An 18,258-nucleotide genomic window follows, 5' to 3' on the forward strand; every position below is an offset into this window, starting at 1 on the left:
AGTCAGCCGTGCTGTTCATTTCAGATTCTGGTGATCGATATACATAATTTATGAGGGCGAAATACATTATATTAGGGGTTGTAACTCCTCAGCCTCCACGGTCATAGATCCTAGGCAAAACACACCTCTTCTCATCTCGGAGGAGAGAAAGGTTAAACTGTCTGTCTATCCAGAGCCTCTCACTGGACGTGCTCAGCATCTCTGATCTGCATTTCACTTTGACTTTTGTTTTTCGTATTTACCCACAAGCTAAATGTGTTTATCTTACCTTCGATTATAAAGAAAAAAAAATATAATTTAAAATCCTCGTATGAAGCCTATTTTTTATGATTATTCATTAGCGTCCACCAAATCATGTGCTGAATAACCTACACAGACGCAGGCTCAAGGCTCCTCCACAAGGACGAATGGTCTAGCCTCCACCACAAGGATGAAGGATTTAGCCTCCTCCACAAGGATGAATGGTCTAGCCTCCACCACAAGGATGAAGGATTTAGCCTCCTCCACAAGGATGAATGGTCTAGCCTCCACCACAAGGATGAAGGATTTAGCCTCCTTCACAAGGATGAATGGTCTAGCCTCCACCACAAGGATGAAGGATCTAGCCTCCACCACAAGGATGAAGGATCTAGACTCCTCCACAAGGATGAAGGATCTAGCCACCAAAAGGATGAAGAACCTAGCCTCCTCCACAAGGATGAAGGACCTATCCTCCACTAAAAGGATGAAGGATCTAGCCTCCACTACAAGGATGAAGGACCTAGCCTCCTCCACAAGGATTAAGGATCTAACCTCCACTACAAGGATGAAGGATCTAGCCTCCACCACAAGGATGAAGGATCTAGTTTCCACAACAAGGATGAAGGATCTAGCCTCAACCAAAAGGATGAAGGATCTGGCCTCCTCCACAAGGATGAAGGATCTAGCCTTCTACACAAGGATGAAGGATCTAGCCTCAACCACAAGCATGAAGAAACTAGCCTCCACCACAAGGATGAAGGATCTAGCCTCCTCCACAAGGACGAAGGATCTAGCCTCCACTACAAGGATGAAGGATCTAGCAACCACAAGGATGAAGGATCTAGCCTCCTCCACAAGGATGAAGGATCTAGCCTCCACCACAAGGATGAAGGATCTAGTATCCACTACAAGGATGAAGGATCTAGCCTCCACCACAAGGATGAAGGATCTAGCCTCCTCCACAAAGACGAAGGATCTAGCCTCCACCACAAGGGTGAAGGATCTAGCCTCCTCCACAAGGATGAAGGATCTAGCCTCGGCTAGAAGGATGAAGGATCTAGCCTCTACCACAAGGATGAAGGATCTAGCCTCTTCCACAAGGATGAAGGATCTAGCCTTCACCACAAGGATGAAGGATCTAGCCTCCACCACAAGGATGAAGGATCTAGCCTCCTACACAAGGATGAAGGATCTAGCCTCAACCACAAGCATGAAGAATCTAGCCTCCACCACAAGGATGAAGGATCTAGCCTCCTCCACAAGGACGAAGGATCTAGTCTCCACTACAAGGATGAAGGATCTAGCAACCACAAGGATGAAGGATCTAGCCTCCTCCACAAGGATGAAGGATCTAGCCTCCACCACAAGGATGAAAAATCTAGTATCCACTACAAGGATGAAGGATCTAGCCTCCACCACAAGGATGAAGGATCTAGCCTCCTCCACAAAGACGAAGGATCTAGCCTCCACTACAAGGATGAAGGATCTAGCCTCCACAACAAGGGTGAAGGATCTAGCCTCCTCCACAAGGATGAAGGATCTAGCCTCGGCTAAAATAATGAAGGATCTAGCCTCTACCACAAGGTTGAAGGATCTAGCCTCTTCCACAAGGATGAAGGATCTAGCCTTCACCACAAGGATGAAGGATCTAGCCTCCACCACAAGGATGAAGGATCTAGCCTCCTCCACAAGGATGAAGGATCTAGCCTCCACCACAAGGATGAAGGATCTAGCCTCCACAAGGAAGAAGGATTTAGCCCCCTCCACAAGGATGAAGGATCTAGCCTCCACCACAAGGATGAAGGATCTAGCCTCCTCCACAAGGATGAAGGATATAGCTTTCACCACAAGGATGAAGGATCTAGCCTCCTCCACAAGGATGAAGGATCTAGCCTCCACCACAAGGATGAAGGATCTAGCCTCCTACACAAGGATGAAGGATCTAGCCTCAACCACAAGCATGAAGAATCTAGCCTCCACCACAAGGATGAAGGATCTAGCCTCCTCCACAAGGACGAAGGATCTAGCCTCCACTACAAGGATGAAGGATCTAGCAACCACAAGGATGAAGGATCTAGCCTCCTCCACAAGGATGAAGGATCTAGCCTCCACCACAAGGATGAAGGATCTAGTATCCACTACAAGGATGAAGGATCTAGCCTCCACCACAAGAATGAAGGATCTAGCCTCCTCCACAAAGACGAAGGATCTAGCCTCCACTACAAGGATGAAGGATCTAGCCTCCACCACAAGGGTGAAGGATCTAGCCTCCTCCACAAGGATGAAGGATCTAGCCTCCTCCACAAGGATGAAGAATCTAGCCTCCACCACAAGGATGAAGGATCTAGCCTCCTCCACAAGGACGAAGGATCTAGCCTCCACTACAAGGATGAAGGATCTAGCAACCACAAGGATGAAGGATCTAGCCTCCTCCACAAGGATGAAGGATCTAGCCTCCACCACAAGGATGAAGGATCTAGTATCCACTACAAGGATGAAGGATCTAGCCTCCACCACAAGGATGAAGGATCTAGCCTCCTCCACAAAGACGAAGGATCTAGCCTCCATTACAAGGATGAAGGATCTAGCCTCCACAACATGGGTGAAGGATCTAGCCTCCTCCACAAGGATGAAGGATCTAGCCTCGGCTAAAAGGATGAAGGATCTAGCCTCTACCACAAGGTTGAAGGATCTAGCCTCTTCCACAAGGATGAAGGATCTAGCCTTCACCACAAGGATGAAGGATCTAGCCTCCACCACAAGGATGAAGGATCTAGCCTCCTCCACAAGGATGAAGGATCTAGCCTCCACCACAAGGATGAAGCATCTAGCCTCCACAAGGAAGAAGGATTTAGCCCCCTCCACAAGGATGAAGGATCTAGCCTCCACCACAAGGATGAAGGATCTAGACTCCTCCACAAGGATGAAGGATATAGCTTTCACCACAAGGATGAAGGATCTAGCCTCCTCCACAAGGATGAAGGATCTAGCCTCCACTATAAGGATGAACGATCTAGCCTCCTCCACAAGGATGAAGGATCTAGCCTCCACACAAAGATGAAGGATCTAGCCTCCTCCACAAGGATGAAGGATATAGCCTCCACGACAAGGATGAAGGATCTAGCCTCCTCCAAAAGGATGACGGATCTAGCCTCCACTACAAGGATGAAGGATCTAGCCTCCACACAAAGAAGAAGGATCTAGCCTCCTCCACAAGGATGAAGGATATAGGCTCCACGACAAGGATGAAGGATCTAGCCTCCTCCAAAAGGATGACGGATCTAGCCTCCACTGCAAGGATGGAGGATCTAGCCTCTACCAAAAGATGAAGGATCTAGCCTCCTCCACAAGGAGGAAGGATCTAGCCTCCACTACAAGGATGAAGGATCTAGCCTCCACCAAAAGATGAAGGATCTAGCCACCTCCACAAGGATGAAGGATCTAGCCTCCACTACAAAGATGAAGGACCTAGCCTCCACCACAAGAATGAAGGATCTAGCCTCCTCCACAAGGACGAAGGATCTAGCCATCACAAGGATGAAGGATCAAGCCTCCACCACAAGGATTAAGGATCTAGCCTCCTCCACAAGGATGAAGGATCTAGCCTCCTCCACAAGGATGAAGAATCTAGCATCCACTACAAGGATGAAGGATCTAGCCTCCACTACAAGGATGAACGATCTAGCCTCCTCCACAAGGATGAAGGATCTAGCCTCCACACAAAGAAGAAGGATCTAGCCTCCTCCACAAGGATGAAAGGTCTAGCCTCCACCATAAGGATGAAGGATCTAGCCTCCACCAAAAATATGAATGATCTAGCCTCCACCACAAGGCTGAAGGATCTAGCCTCCTCCACAAGGATGGAGGCTCTAGCCTCCACCTCAAGGATGAAGGATCTAGCCTCCTCCACAAGGATGAAGGATCTAGCGTCAATTACAAGAATGAAGGATCTAGCCTCCTCCACAAGGATGAAGGATCTAGCCTCCACCACAATAATGAAGGATCTAGCCTCCATTACAAGGATGAAGGATCTAGCCTCCTCCACAAGGATGAAGGATCTAGCCTCCACCACAAGGATGAAGGATCTAGCCTCCTCCACAAAGACGAAGGATCTAGCCTCCACTACAAGGATGAAGGATCTAGCCTCCACCACAAGGGTGAAGGATCTAGCCTCCTCCACAAGGATGAAGGATCTAGCCTCGGCTAAAAGGATGAAGGATCTAGCCTCTCTCACAAGGTTGAAGGATCTAGCCTCTTCCACAAGGATGAAGGATCTAGCCTTCACCACAAGGATGAAGGATCTAGCCTCCACCACAAGGATGAAGGATCTAGCCTCCTCCACAAGGATGAAGGATCTAGCCTCCACCACAAGGATGAAGGATCTAGCCTCCACAAGGAAGAAGGATCTAGCCCCCTCCACAAGGATGAAGGATCTAGCCTCCACCACAAGGATGAAGGATCTAGCCTCCCCCACAAGGATGAAGGATATAGCTTTCACCACAAGGATGAAGGATCTAGCCTCCTCCACAAGGATGAAGGATCTAGCCTCCCCCACAAGGATGAAGGATATAGCTTTCACCACAAGGATGAAGGATCTAGCCTCCTCCACAAGGACGAAGGATCTAGCCATCACAAGGATGAAGGATCAAGCCTCCACCACAAGGATTAAGGATCTAGCCTCCTCCACAAGGATGAAGGATCTAGCCTCCTCCACAAGGATCAAGAATCTAGCATCCACTACAAGGATGAAGGATCTAGCCTCCACTACAAGGATGAACGATCTAGCCTCCTCCACAAGAATGAAGGATCTAGCCTCCACACAAAGAAGAAGGATCTAGCCTCCTCCACAAGGATGAAGGATATAGGCTCCACGATAAGGATGAAGGATCTAGCCTCCTCCAAAAGGATGACGGATCTAGCCTCCACTACAAGGATGGAGGATCTAGCCTCTACCAAAAGATGAAGGATCTAGCCTCCTCCACAAGGAGGAAGGATCTAGCCTCCACTACAAGGATGAAGGATCTAGCCTCCACCAAAAGATGAAGGATCTAGCCTCCTCCACAAGGATGAAGGATCTAGCCTCCACTACAAGGATGAAGGACCTAGCCTCCACCACAAGAATGAAGGATCTAGCCTCCTCCACAAGGACGAAGGATCTAGCCATCACAAGGATGAAGGATCAAGCCTCCACCACAAGGATTAAGGATCTAGCCTCCTCCACAAGGATGAAGGATCTAGCCTCCTCCACAAGGATGAAGAATCTAGCATCCACTACAAGGATGAAGGATCTAGCCTCCACCACAAGGATGAAGGATCTAGCCTCCTCCACAAGGATGAAGGATCTAGCCTCCTCCACAAAGATGAAGGATCTAGCCCCCACCACAAGGATGAAAGGTCTAGCCTCCACCATAAGGATGAAGGATCTAGCCTCCACCAAAAGGATGAATGATCGAGCCTCCACCACAAGGCTGAAGGATCTAGCCTCCTCCACAAGGATGGAGGCTCTAGCCTCCACCTCAAGGATGAAGGATCTAGCCTCCTCCACAAGGATGAAGGATCTAGCGTCAATTACAAGAATGAAGGATCTAGCCTCCTCCACAAGGATGAAGGATCTAGCCTCCACCACAATAATGAAGGATCTAGCCTCCATTACAAGGATGAAGGATCTAGCCTCCTCCACAAGGATGAAGGATCTAGCCTCCACCACAAGGATGAAGGATCTAGCCTCCTCCACAAAGACGAAGGATCTAGCCTCCACTACAAGGATGAAGGATCTAGCCTCCACCACAAGGGTGAAGGATCTAGCCTCCTCCACAAGGATGAAGGATCTAGCCTCGGCTAAAAGGATGAAGGATCTAGCCTCTCTCACAAGGTTGAAGGATCTAGCCTCTTCCACAAGGATGAAGGATCTAGCCTTCACCACAAGGATGAAGGATCTAGCCTCCACCACAAGGATGAAGGATCTAGCCTCCTCCACAAGGATGAAGGATCTAGCCTCCACCACAAGGATGAAGGATCTAGCCTCCACAAGGAAGAAGGATCTAGCCCCCTCCACAAGGATGAAGGATCTAGCCTCCACCACAAGGATAAAGGATCTAGCCTCCCCCACAAGGATGAAGGATATAGCTTTCACCACAAGGATGAAGGATCTAGCCTCCTCGACAAGGATGAAGGATCTAGCCTCCACTACAAGGATGAACGATCTAGCCTCCTCCACAAGGATGAAGGATCTAGCCTCCACACAAAGATGAAGGATCTAGCCTCCTCCACAAGGATGAAGGATATAGCCTCCACGACAAGGATGAAGGATCTAGCCTCCTCCAAAAGGATGACGGATCTAGCCTCCACTACAAGGATGAAGGATCTAGCCTCCACCAAAAGATGAAGTTGATGAGAATTCACTCGATCGAAGACCAGGCAGAACTGCAAAGGGATCTGGACAGGCTGCAGACCTGGTCCAGCAATTGGCTCCTGGAGTTCAATCCCACCAAGTGCAAAGTCATGAAGATTGGGGAAGGGCAAAGAAGACCGCAGACGGAGTACAGTCTAGGGGGCCAGAGACTACAAACCTCACTCAAGGAAAAAGATCTTGGGTTGAGTATAACACCAGGCACATCTCCTGAAGCGCACATCAACCAAATAACTGCTGCAGCATATGGGCGCCTAGCAAACCTCAGAACAGCATTCCGACATCTTAATAAGGAATCGTTCAGGACCCTGTACACCGTGTATGTTAGGCCCATATTTGAGTATGCGGCACCAGTTTGGAACCCACACCTAGCCAAGCACGTAAAAAAACTAGAGAAAGTGCAAAGGTTTGCAACAAGACTAGTCCCAGAGCTAAGAGGTATGTCCTACGAGGAGAGGTTAAGGGAAATCAACCTGACGACACTGGAGGACAAGAGAGATAGGGGGGATATGATAACGACATACAAAATACTGAGAGGAATTGACAAGGTGGACAAAGACAGGATGTTCCAGAGATTGGACACAGTAACAAGGGGACACAGTTGGAAGTTGAAGACACAGATGAATCACAGGGATGTTAGGAAGTATTTCTTCAGCCACAGAGTAGTCAGTAAGTGGAATAGTTTGGGAAGCGATGTAGTGGAGGCAGGATCCATACATAGCTTTAAGCAGAGGTATAATAAAGCTCACGGTTCAGGGAGAGTGACCTAGTAGCGATCAGTGAAGAGGCGGGGCCAGGAGCTCGGACTCGACCCCCGCAACCTCAACTAGGTGAGTAACTAGGTGAGTACACACACACACACACACACACATGAGGGCTAACATTCTTAACCTCCGGATGAGTGACGCGCATCACCACCACCTATTGCTCCCTTACTCTTCCATTAACCATTGTAGTGCCCACGATTCAACACTCGTTCTTGTAATAACCCTTGACCCCTCTCTACCTCCTCCATGACTACTCGCGATCTATTTCCCTCTTTACGAGTTTATTCTCTGGGCAAAAACAACTCTGAACGAGGTATAATTTTCATATTTTTTGCCAGAGACACTTTTCCAGGGCTAATTTTATTTTTAGTGAATTTTGGTTTTCACTCACGATTCTTACCTCTGACCTTCCAAGGGGGTGCCACGATGTTGGGAAGGGACTCTTGATCCGAGGAATTGGAGTTACCCCCTGCTTTCTGAGATCGAGCCTGGTTGCCATTCTGTCTCAGTGCTCTGCCTCGTGACTATTCTAATTGTTCTCTGTTGAAAATATTTTACAATGCTGACAAGATGATGATTAAGACACATTTGACACACATGGGTATCTTTATTGTTGAAATGTTTCGTCAACACAGGAGGCTTCATCAGTTTATTGCTACACCTGATGCGTCGGTCTTCGACTGCAGAAACTTACTGCGTAGGCCTAACGTTGCATCGGTAAAGATTCTCAACTGATGAATATGTGTCTTAATCATCTAATTTTCTTCTCTTCCCCACCCACCTCACCTCCACTGTCAGTCCTCTCCTCCCCACCCACCTCACCTCCACTGTCTGTCCTCTCCTCCCCATCCACTGTCTGTCCTCTCCTCCCCACCCACCTCACCTCCACTGTCTGTCCTTTCCTCCCCACCCACCTCACCTCCACTGTCAGTCCTCTCCTCCCCACCCACCTCACCTCCACTGTCTGTCCTCTCCTCCCCACCCACCTCACCTCCACTGTCTGTCCTCTCCTCCCCACCCACCTCACCTCCAACGTTTGTCCTCTCCTCCCCACCCACCTCACCTCCACTGTCTGTCCTCTCCTCCCCACCCACCTCACCTCCACTGTCTGTCCTCTCCTCCCCACCCACCTCACCTCCACTGTCTGTCCTCTCGTCCCCACCCACCTCAACTCCACTGTCTGTCCTCTCGTCCCCACCCACCTCACCTCCACTGTCTGTCCTCTCCTCCCCACCAACCTCACCTCCGACGTTTGTCCTCTCCTCCCCACCCACATCACCTTCACCGTCTGTGTTCTCCTCCCCACCTACATCACCTCCACCGTCTGTCCTCTTCTCCCCACCCACATCACCTCCACCGTCTGTCTCCTCCTCACCCACCTCACCTCCACCGACTGTCCTCTCCTCCCCACCCACCTCACCTCTACTGTCTGTTCTCTCCTCCCCACCCACCTCACATCCACTGTCTGTTCTCTCCTCCTCATCCACCTCACCTCCAGTGTCTATTCTCTCCTCCCCACCCACCTCACCTCCACTCTCTATTCTCTCCTCCCCACCCACTTCACCTTCAGTGCCTGTTATCTCCTCCCCACCCACATCACCTTCCTCCGTTTGTCCTCTTCTCCCCACCCGCATTACCTCCACCGTCTGTCCTCTCCTCCCCACCCACATCACCTTCACCGTCTGTGTTCTCCTCCCCACCTACATCACCTCCACCGTCTGTCCTCTCCTCCCCACCCACATCACCTCCACCGTCTGTCCTCTCTTCCCCACCCACCTCACCTCCACCGTCTGTCCTCTTCTCCTCACCCACATCACCTCCAACGTCTGTGTTCTCCTCCTCACTCACTTCACCTCAACCGTCCGTTCTCTCCCCACCCACATCACCTCCTCCGTCTGTCCTCTCCTCCCCACCCACATCACCTGCACCGTCTGTTCTCTCCTCCCCACCCACATCACCTCCACCGTCTGTCTTCTTCTCCCCACCCACATCACCTCCACCGTCTGTCTTCTCTTCTCTACCCACATCACCTCCACTGTCTGTCCTCTCCTCCCTACCCACATCACCTCCACCATCTGTCCTCTCCTCCCCACCCACATCACCTCCACCCTCTGTCCCCTCCTCCCCACCCACATCACCTCCACCATCTGTCCTCTCCTCCCCACCCTCATCACCTCCACCAACTGTCCTCTCCTCCCCACTCACATCACCTCCACCGTCTGTCCTCTCCTCCCCACCCACATCACCTCCACCGTCTGTCCTCTCCTCCCCACCCACATCACCTCCACCGTCTGTGTTCTCCTCCTCACTCACTTCACCTCAACCGTCCGTCCTCTCCCCACCCACATCACCTCCAACGTCTGTCCTCTCCTCCCCACCCACATCACCTCCACCGTCTGTCCTGTCCTCCCCACCCACATCACCTCCACTGTCTGTCCTCTCCTCCCCACCCACATCACCTCCATCGTCCGTCCTCTCCTCCCCACCCACATCACCTCCACCATCTGTCCTCTCCTCCCCACCCACATCACCTCCACTCTCTGTCCCCTCCTCCCCACTCACTTCACCTCCACCGTCTGTCCTCTCCTCCCCACCCACATCACCTCCACCCTCTTTCCCCTCCTCCCCACCCACATCACCTCCACCGTGTGTGTTCTCCTCCTCACTCCACCTCAACCGTCCGTCATCTCCCCACCCACATCACCTCCACCATCTGTCCTCTCCTCCCCACCCGCATCACCTCCACCATCTGTCCTCTCCTCCCCACCCGCATCACCTCCACCCTCTTTCCCCTCCTCCCCACCCACATCACCTCCACCGTCTGTGTTCTCCTCCTCACTCCACCTCAACCGTCCGTCCTCTCCCCACCCACATCACCTCCACCGTCTGTCCTCTCCTCCCCACCCACATCACCTCCACTATCTGTCCTCTCCTCCCCACCCACATCACCTCCACTGTCTGTCCTCTACTCCCTACCCACATCACCTCCACCATCTGTCCTCTCCTCCCCACCCACATCACCTCCACCCTCTGTCCCCTCCTCCCCACTCACATCACCTCCACCATCTGTCCTCTCCTCCCCACCCTCATCACCTCCACCATCTGTCCTCTCCTCCCCACCCACATCACCTCCACCGTCTGTCCTCTCCTCCCCACCCACATCACCTCCACCGTCTGTCTTCTCCTCCCCACCCACATCACCTCCACCGTCTGTGTTCTCCTCACTCACTTCACCTCAACCGTCCGTCCTCTCTCCACCCACATCACCTCCTCCGTCTGTCCTCTCCTCCCCACCCACATCACCTCCCCCCTCTGTCCTCTCCTCCCCACCCACATCACCTCCACCATCTGTCCTCGCCTCCCCACCCACATCACCTCTACCGTCCGTCCTCTCCTCCCCACCCACATCACCTCCACCATCTGTCCTCTCCTCCCCACCCACATCACCTCCACCATCTGTCCTCTCCTCCCCACCCACATCACCTCCACCATCTGTCCTCTCCTCCCCACCCACATCACCTCCACCATCTGTCCTCTCCTCCCCACCCACATCACCTCCACCATCTGTCCTCTCCTCCCCACCCACATCACCTCCACCATCTGTCCTCTCCTCCCCACCCACATCACCTCCACCATCTGTCCTCTCCTCCCCACCCACATCACCTCCACCATCTGTCCTCTCCTCCCCACCCACATCACCTCCACCATCTGTCCTCTCCTCCCCACCCACATCACCTCCACCATCTGTCCTCTCCTCCCCACCCACATCACCTCCACCATCTGTCATCTCCTCCCCACCCACATCACCTCCACCATCTGTCATCTCCTCCCCACCCACATCACCTCCACCATCTGTCCTCTCCTCCCCACCCACATCACCTCCACCATCTGTCATCTCCTCCCCACCCACATCACCTCCACCATCTGTCCTCTCCTCCCCACCCACATCACCTCCACCATCTGTCATCTCCTCCCCACCCACATCACCTCCACCATCTGTCATCTCCTCCCCACCCACATCACCTCCACCCTCTGTCCTCTCCTCCCCACCCACATCACCTCCACCATCTGTCCTCTCCTCCCCACCCACATCACCTCCACTCTCTGTCCCCTCCTCCCCACTCACTTCACCTCCACCGTCTGTCCTCTCCTCCCCACCCACATCACCTCCACCCTCTTTCCCCTCCTCCCCACCCACATCACCTCCACCGTGTGTGTTCTCCTCCTCACTCCACCTCAACCGTCCGTCATCTCCCCACCCACATCACCTCCACCATCTGTCCTCTCCTCCCCACCCGCATCACCTCCACCATCTGTCCTCTCCTCCCCACCCGCATCACCTCCACCCTCTTTCCCCTCCTCCCCACCCACATCACCTCCACCGTCTGTGTTCTCCTCCTCACTCCACCTCAACCGTCCGTCCTCTCCCCACCCACATCACCTCCACCGTCTGTCCTCTCCTCCCCACCCATATCACCTCCACTATCTGTCCTCTCCTCCCCACCCACATCACCTCCACTGTCTGTCCTCTACTCCCTACCCACATCACCTCCACCATCTGTCCTCTCCTCCCCACCCACATCACCTCCACCCTCTGTCCCCTCCTCCCCACGCACATCACCTCCATCATCTGTCCTCTCCTCCCCACCCTCATCACCTCCACCATCTGTCCTCTCCTCCCCACCCACATCACCTCCACCGTCTGTCCTCTCCTCCCCACCCACATCACCTCCACCGTCTGTCTTCTCCTCCCCACCCACATCACCTCCACCGTCTGTGTTCTCCTCACTCACTTCACCTCAACCGTCCGTCCTCTCTCCACCCACATCACCTCCTCCGTCTGTCCTCTCCTCCCCACCCACATCACCTCCACCGTCTGTCCTCTCCTCCCCACCCACATCACCTCCACTGTCTGTCCTCTCCTCCCCACCCACATCCCCTCAACCGTCCGTCCTCTCCTCCCCACCCACATCACCTCCACCATCTGTCCTCTCCTCCCTACCCACATCACCTCCACCATCTGTCCTCTCCTCCCCACCCACATCACCTCCACCATCTGTCCTCTCCTCCCCACCCACATCACCTCCACCATCTGTCCTCTCCTCCCCACCCACATCACCTCCACCATCTGTCCTCTCCTCCCCACCCACATCACCTCCACCATCTGTCCTCTCCTCCCCACCCACATCACCTCCACCATCTGTCCTCTCCTCCCCACCCACATCACCTCCACCATCTGTCCTCTCCTCCCCACCCACATCACCTCCACCATCTGTCATCTCCTCCCCACCCACATCACCTCCACCATCTGTCATCTCCTCCCCACCCACATCACCTCCACCATCTGTCCTCTCCTCCCCACCCACATCACCTCCACCATCTGTCATCTCCTCCCCACCCACATCACCTCCACCATCTGTCCTCTCCTCCCCACCCACATCACCTCCACCATCTGTCATCTCCTCCCCACCCACATCACCTCCACCATCTGTCATCTCCTCCCCACCCACATCACCTCCACCCTCTGTCCTCTCCTCCCCACCCACATCACCTCCACCATCTGTCATCTCCTCCCCACCCACATCACCTCCACCATCTGTCATCTCCTCCCCACCCACATCACCTCCACCATCTGTCATCTCCTCCCCACCCACATCACCTCCACCATCTGTCATCTCCTCCCCACCCACATCACCTCCACCATCTGTCATCTCCTCCCCACCCACATCACCTCCACCATCTGTCATCTCCTCCCCACCCACATCACCTCCACCCTCTGTCCTCTCCTCCCCACCCACATCACCTCCACCATCTGTCATCTCCTCCCCACCCACATCACCTCCACCATCTGTCATCTCCTCCCCACCCACATCACCTCCACCATCTGTCATCTCCTCCCCACCCACATCACCTCCACCATCTGTCATCTCCTCCCCACCCACATCACCTCCACCATCTGTCATCTCCTCCCCACCCACATCACCTCCACCATCTGTCATCTCCTCCCCACCCACATCACCTCCACCATCTGTCATCTCCTCCCCACCCACATCACCTCCACCATCTGTCATCTCCTCCCCACCCACATCACCTCCACCATCTGTCATCTCCTCCCCACCCACATCACCTCCACCCTCTGTCCTCTCCTCCCCACCCACATCACCTCCACCATCTGTCATCTCCTCCCCACCCACATCACCTCCACCATCTGTCCTCTCCTCCCCACCCACATCACCTCCACCATCTGTCATCTCCTCCCCACCCACATCACCTCCACCATCTGTCATCTCCTCCCCACCCACATCACCTCCACCATCTGTCCTCTCCTCCCCACCCACATCACCTCCACCATCTGTCATCTCCTCCCCACCCACATCACCTCCACCATCTGTCATCTCCTCCCCACCCACATCACCTCCACCATCTGTCCTCTCCTCCCCACCCACATCACCTCCACCATCTGTCCTCTCCTCCCCACCCACATCACCTCCACCATCTGTCATCTCCTCCCCACCCACATCACCTCCACCATCTGTCATCTCCTCCCCACCCACATCACCTCCACCATCTGTCATCTCCTCCCCACCCACATCACCTCCACCATCTGTCATCTCCTCCCCACCCACATCACCTCCACCATCTGTCATCTCCTCCCCACCCACATCACCTCCACCATCTGTCATCTCCTCCCCACCCACATCACCTCCACCATCTGTCATCTCCTCCCCACCCACATCACCTCCACCATCTGTCATCTCCTCCCCACCCACATCACCTCCACCATCTGTCATCTCCTCCCCACCCACATCACCTCCACCATCTGTCATCTCCTCCCCACCCACATCACCTCCACCATCTGTCATCTCCTCCCCACCCACATCACCTCCACCATCTGTCATCTCCTCCCCACCCACATCACCTCCACCATCTGTCATCTCCTCCCCACCCACATCACCTCCACCATCTGTCCTCTCCTCCCCACCCACATCACCTCCACCATCTGTCATCTCCTCCCCACCCACATCACCTCCACCATCTGTCCTCTCCTCCCCACCCACATCACCTCCACCATCTGTCATCTCCTCCCCACCCACATCACCTCCACCATCTGTCATCTCCTCCCCACCCACATCACCTCCACTGTCTTATACACTGCCATTCCCATTTATTATTAAATATAGATTTTTCTGTTCATGTTATACATTCTTTCTCATTCATTTTATAAACTGCTGTCACCATTCCTGTTATAGGTCTTCATTCCAGTTCCTGCTATACCCCCTTCATTCCTATTATGTCTTCATTCCCATTCCTGTTATTCACTGACATTCACATATATTTTATGCACTACAGTTATGATTTATCTTTAAATTCAAATATTTCCATTCCTGTTTATACATTCTTTCTCATGCCTGTTTATTCTTTCTCATTCCTTTTTATACATTCTTTCTCATTCCTGTTTATACATTCTTTCTCATTCCTGTTTATACATTCTTTCTCATTCCTGTTTATACATTCTTTCTCATTCCTGTTTATACATTCTTTCTCATTCCTGTTTATACATTCTTTCTCATGCCTGTTTATTCTTTCTCATTCCTGTTTATACATTCTTTCTCATTCCTGTTTATACATTCTTTCTCATTCCTGTTTATACATTCTTTCTCATGCCTGTTTATTCTTTCTCATTCCTGTTTATACATTCTTTCTCATTCCTGTTTATTCTTTCTCATTCCTTTTTATACATTCTTGCTCATTTTTGTTTTTACATTCTTTCTCATTCCTTTTTATTCTTTCTCATTCCTCTTTATTCTTTCTCATTCCTGTTTGTACATTCTTTCTCATTCCTGCTTATACATTCTCATTTTTGTTTATACATTTTTTCTCATTTCTGTTGTACATTGTCATTCCCATTCTTCTTAGTCACTGCCATTTTCGTTTATGACTTAATTCCCATTCCTGTTATACACTGTTTCTCACTCTGAACCGTCTTGGGGAAAAATACTGCCTTTGTACAGGGTATGGCTGGTATGCAGTACCAGGTATGACGAGGATACAGTACCGGGTTTATCTGGAATACAGTACCGTGTATGACTGGGATACAGTACCATGTATGGCTGGGATCCAGTACTGGGTATGACTGGATTACAGTACCGGGTATGGCTGGGATGCGGTACCGGGTATGGCTTGGATGCAGTACTGGGTATGACTGGGATACAGTACCGGGTATGGCTGGGATGCAGTACCGGGTATGACTGGAATGCAGTACCGGGTATGGCTGGGATGCAGTACTGGGTATGACTGGAATATAGTACCTGGAATGGCTGGGATGCAGTACTGGGTATGGCTGGGATGCAGTACCGGGTATGAATGGGATACAGTACCGTGTCTGGCTGGGATCCAGTACTGGGTATGACTGGAATACAGTACCGGGTATGGCTGGGATGCAGTACCGGGTATGGCTGGGATGCGGTACCGGGTATGGCTGGGATGCAGTACTGGGTATGACTGGGATACAGTACCGGGTATGGCTGGGATGCAGTACCGGGTATGGCTGGGATGCAGTACCGGGTATGGCTGGGATGCAGTACTGGGTATGACTGGAATATAGTACCTGGTATGGCTGGGATGCAGTACTGCGTATGGCTGGGATGCAGTACCGGGTATGAATGGGATGCAGTACCGGGTATGGCTGGTATGCAGTACTGGGTATGGCTGGGATGCAGTACCGGGTATGAATGGGATGCAGTACCGGGTATGGCTGGTATGCAGCACTGGGTATGGCTGGGATGCAGTACCGGGTATGAATGGGATGCAGTACCGGGTATTGCTGGGATGCAGTAACAGGTTTGATTGGGATACAGTACCGGTATATCTGGAATGCAGTACAGTGTATGACTGGGATACAGTACCGGGTATGGCTGGGATGCAGTACTGGGTATGACTGGAATGTAGTACTGTGTATGACTGAGATGCTGTATCGGGTGTGACTGGGATACAGTACCGGGTATGTCTGGGATGGGAGTTTATGGTTTGATACTGATGACGGGCTATTGATCCCAGTATTGCAGCTGCTCTCATCTTCCAGGGATCAATCCTGATCACCTTCCATTCCAGAGAGCTGGAATAGACTAAACAGTTGTAGAGAGATTTTTTTTTTTTACACAGTGTTGGACAAGGTTAGGTTAAGGATCCCTAGCTTTATTGACAAGCTATTTACAGGTTAAGGATTCCTAACTTTATTGACAAGCTAAGAGCTGTTACCTACATCAGTTCATTTTAAAGCATTTTTGTTATGAGACATACAAGTAAAGAACAGGATGAAGTTGGAGCCATCTGTGGGCCAGCATTTTCATTTGATCAACTGACTATCTCGTTGACATCATAATGCTGTACGAATGTGTTTCAGACTCGAGTCATCCTGGGGATAAATGATCTCAGATGAAATGATGTTCTGGAGAAGGGTACAGCCAGAGTGAAGTTCTGCTTTCTGCCCGTCATGTGGTATAGAAGCTTGCTTCACGCTGTCTTCGAAGTGGATCCAAGTGTGGTACTTTGACAATATTGGCCTTGTACATAACATAACATCCCTCCTGTGTTGAAGGCTCTGCTGAAATGACAGATCTATCCAGGACTGGTCCAGGCGAGAGATGAGACGTTTTGCTCTGTTTACTTCTCTGTCAAGCAGTCGCAGATGAGAAGGGGGGGGGTGAGGCAAACCAAGAAAGTGGAGCATACTCAAGGTGTGAGCGTACTTTTGCCTCACACAAAATCTTGTAACCCCTGCTGTCAAGCAGATGCGAGACACTGCGAAATGGTGTAAGCTTCCTGGCTGCCTTGTTTGCAAGATTTACAACGTGGTTTTTCATGGTCAGCTTGGAGTCAAATTTCACCCCAAGGATATCAACTTCTTCCCCAGGTGCCAACACCCTCCCATTCATCCTTACTACTGCACCGGCATTACCATCATGGTACCTAGAGATCATCATCGTTTGTGTTTTCTCAGGTGCAAATGTTACTTGCCATCTATTTCCCCAAGCTGATATAGCTCTCAGCTGGTGATTGATGTAGCTTAGAGCAGCTAGCATTTCTTCTCTTGGATAAATGAATGTCAGTGTACAGTCGTCTGCATATGCATGGGATTCTGGGATGAGATGAAGAAGGTCATTGAAGTAGACTTTCCATAACAATGGTCCCAGAACGCTTCCTTTTGGAACACTTGCCCCAATAGGATGTCTTGCTGATTCTGTTCCATTGAGAACTACCCGTAGAGATCTACCATGGAGGTAATCAATGAGGAGACATAGCGTAGAGCCTGCAATTCCCAGAGCTTGCAGTTTTGCTAAGAGGCCCTGGTGCCACACCCGGTCGAAAGCGCCAGCAATGTCCAGTGCTACCACACAACTGACTTTGGATTCATCCAGTGACTGGTGCCACTTAATAGAGGGGTTTAACAACAGATCAGCAGCAGAGTAACCTTTCCTGAAGCCATATTGACGGTCACAAAGTAGTGAGTGGTATTGAAAAAACTCTGTCATTTGTCTTTAGATTATTGTCTCAAGGAGCTTGCCAATGATTGACAGCAGTGACACTGGTCTGTAGTTGCTGATTTCTGCTCTGCTCTTCTTTTTGTGAACAGGGACTACATTTGCCTCTTTCCACAGAGAAGGCCATTTACACTGTACTAGGTAGTGCTGAAAGATGTTCTTTCTCTCTCTCTCTCTTGCGCCCGCGCACGCTCTCTTGCTAGCTCTCCTACCTTTGATATACCTTCGAAGTTTTTCGAGAGCATGCTCGTCTGGTGATTGCCTGGTCAACCAGGCTGTTGCTGCTGGAGGCCCGCTGCCC

The sequence above is a fragment of the Cherax quadricarinatus genome, chromosome 12 (assembly GCF_038502225.1).
Source record: "Cherax quadricarinatus isolate ZL_2023a chromosome 12, ASM3850222v1, whole genome shotgun sequence".
NCBI lineage: Eukaryota > Metazoa > Arthropoda > Malacostraca > Decapoda > Parastacidae > Cherax > Cherax quadricarinatus.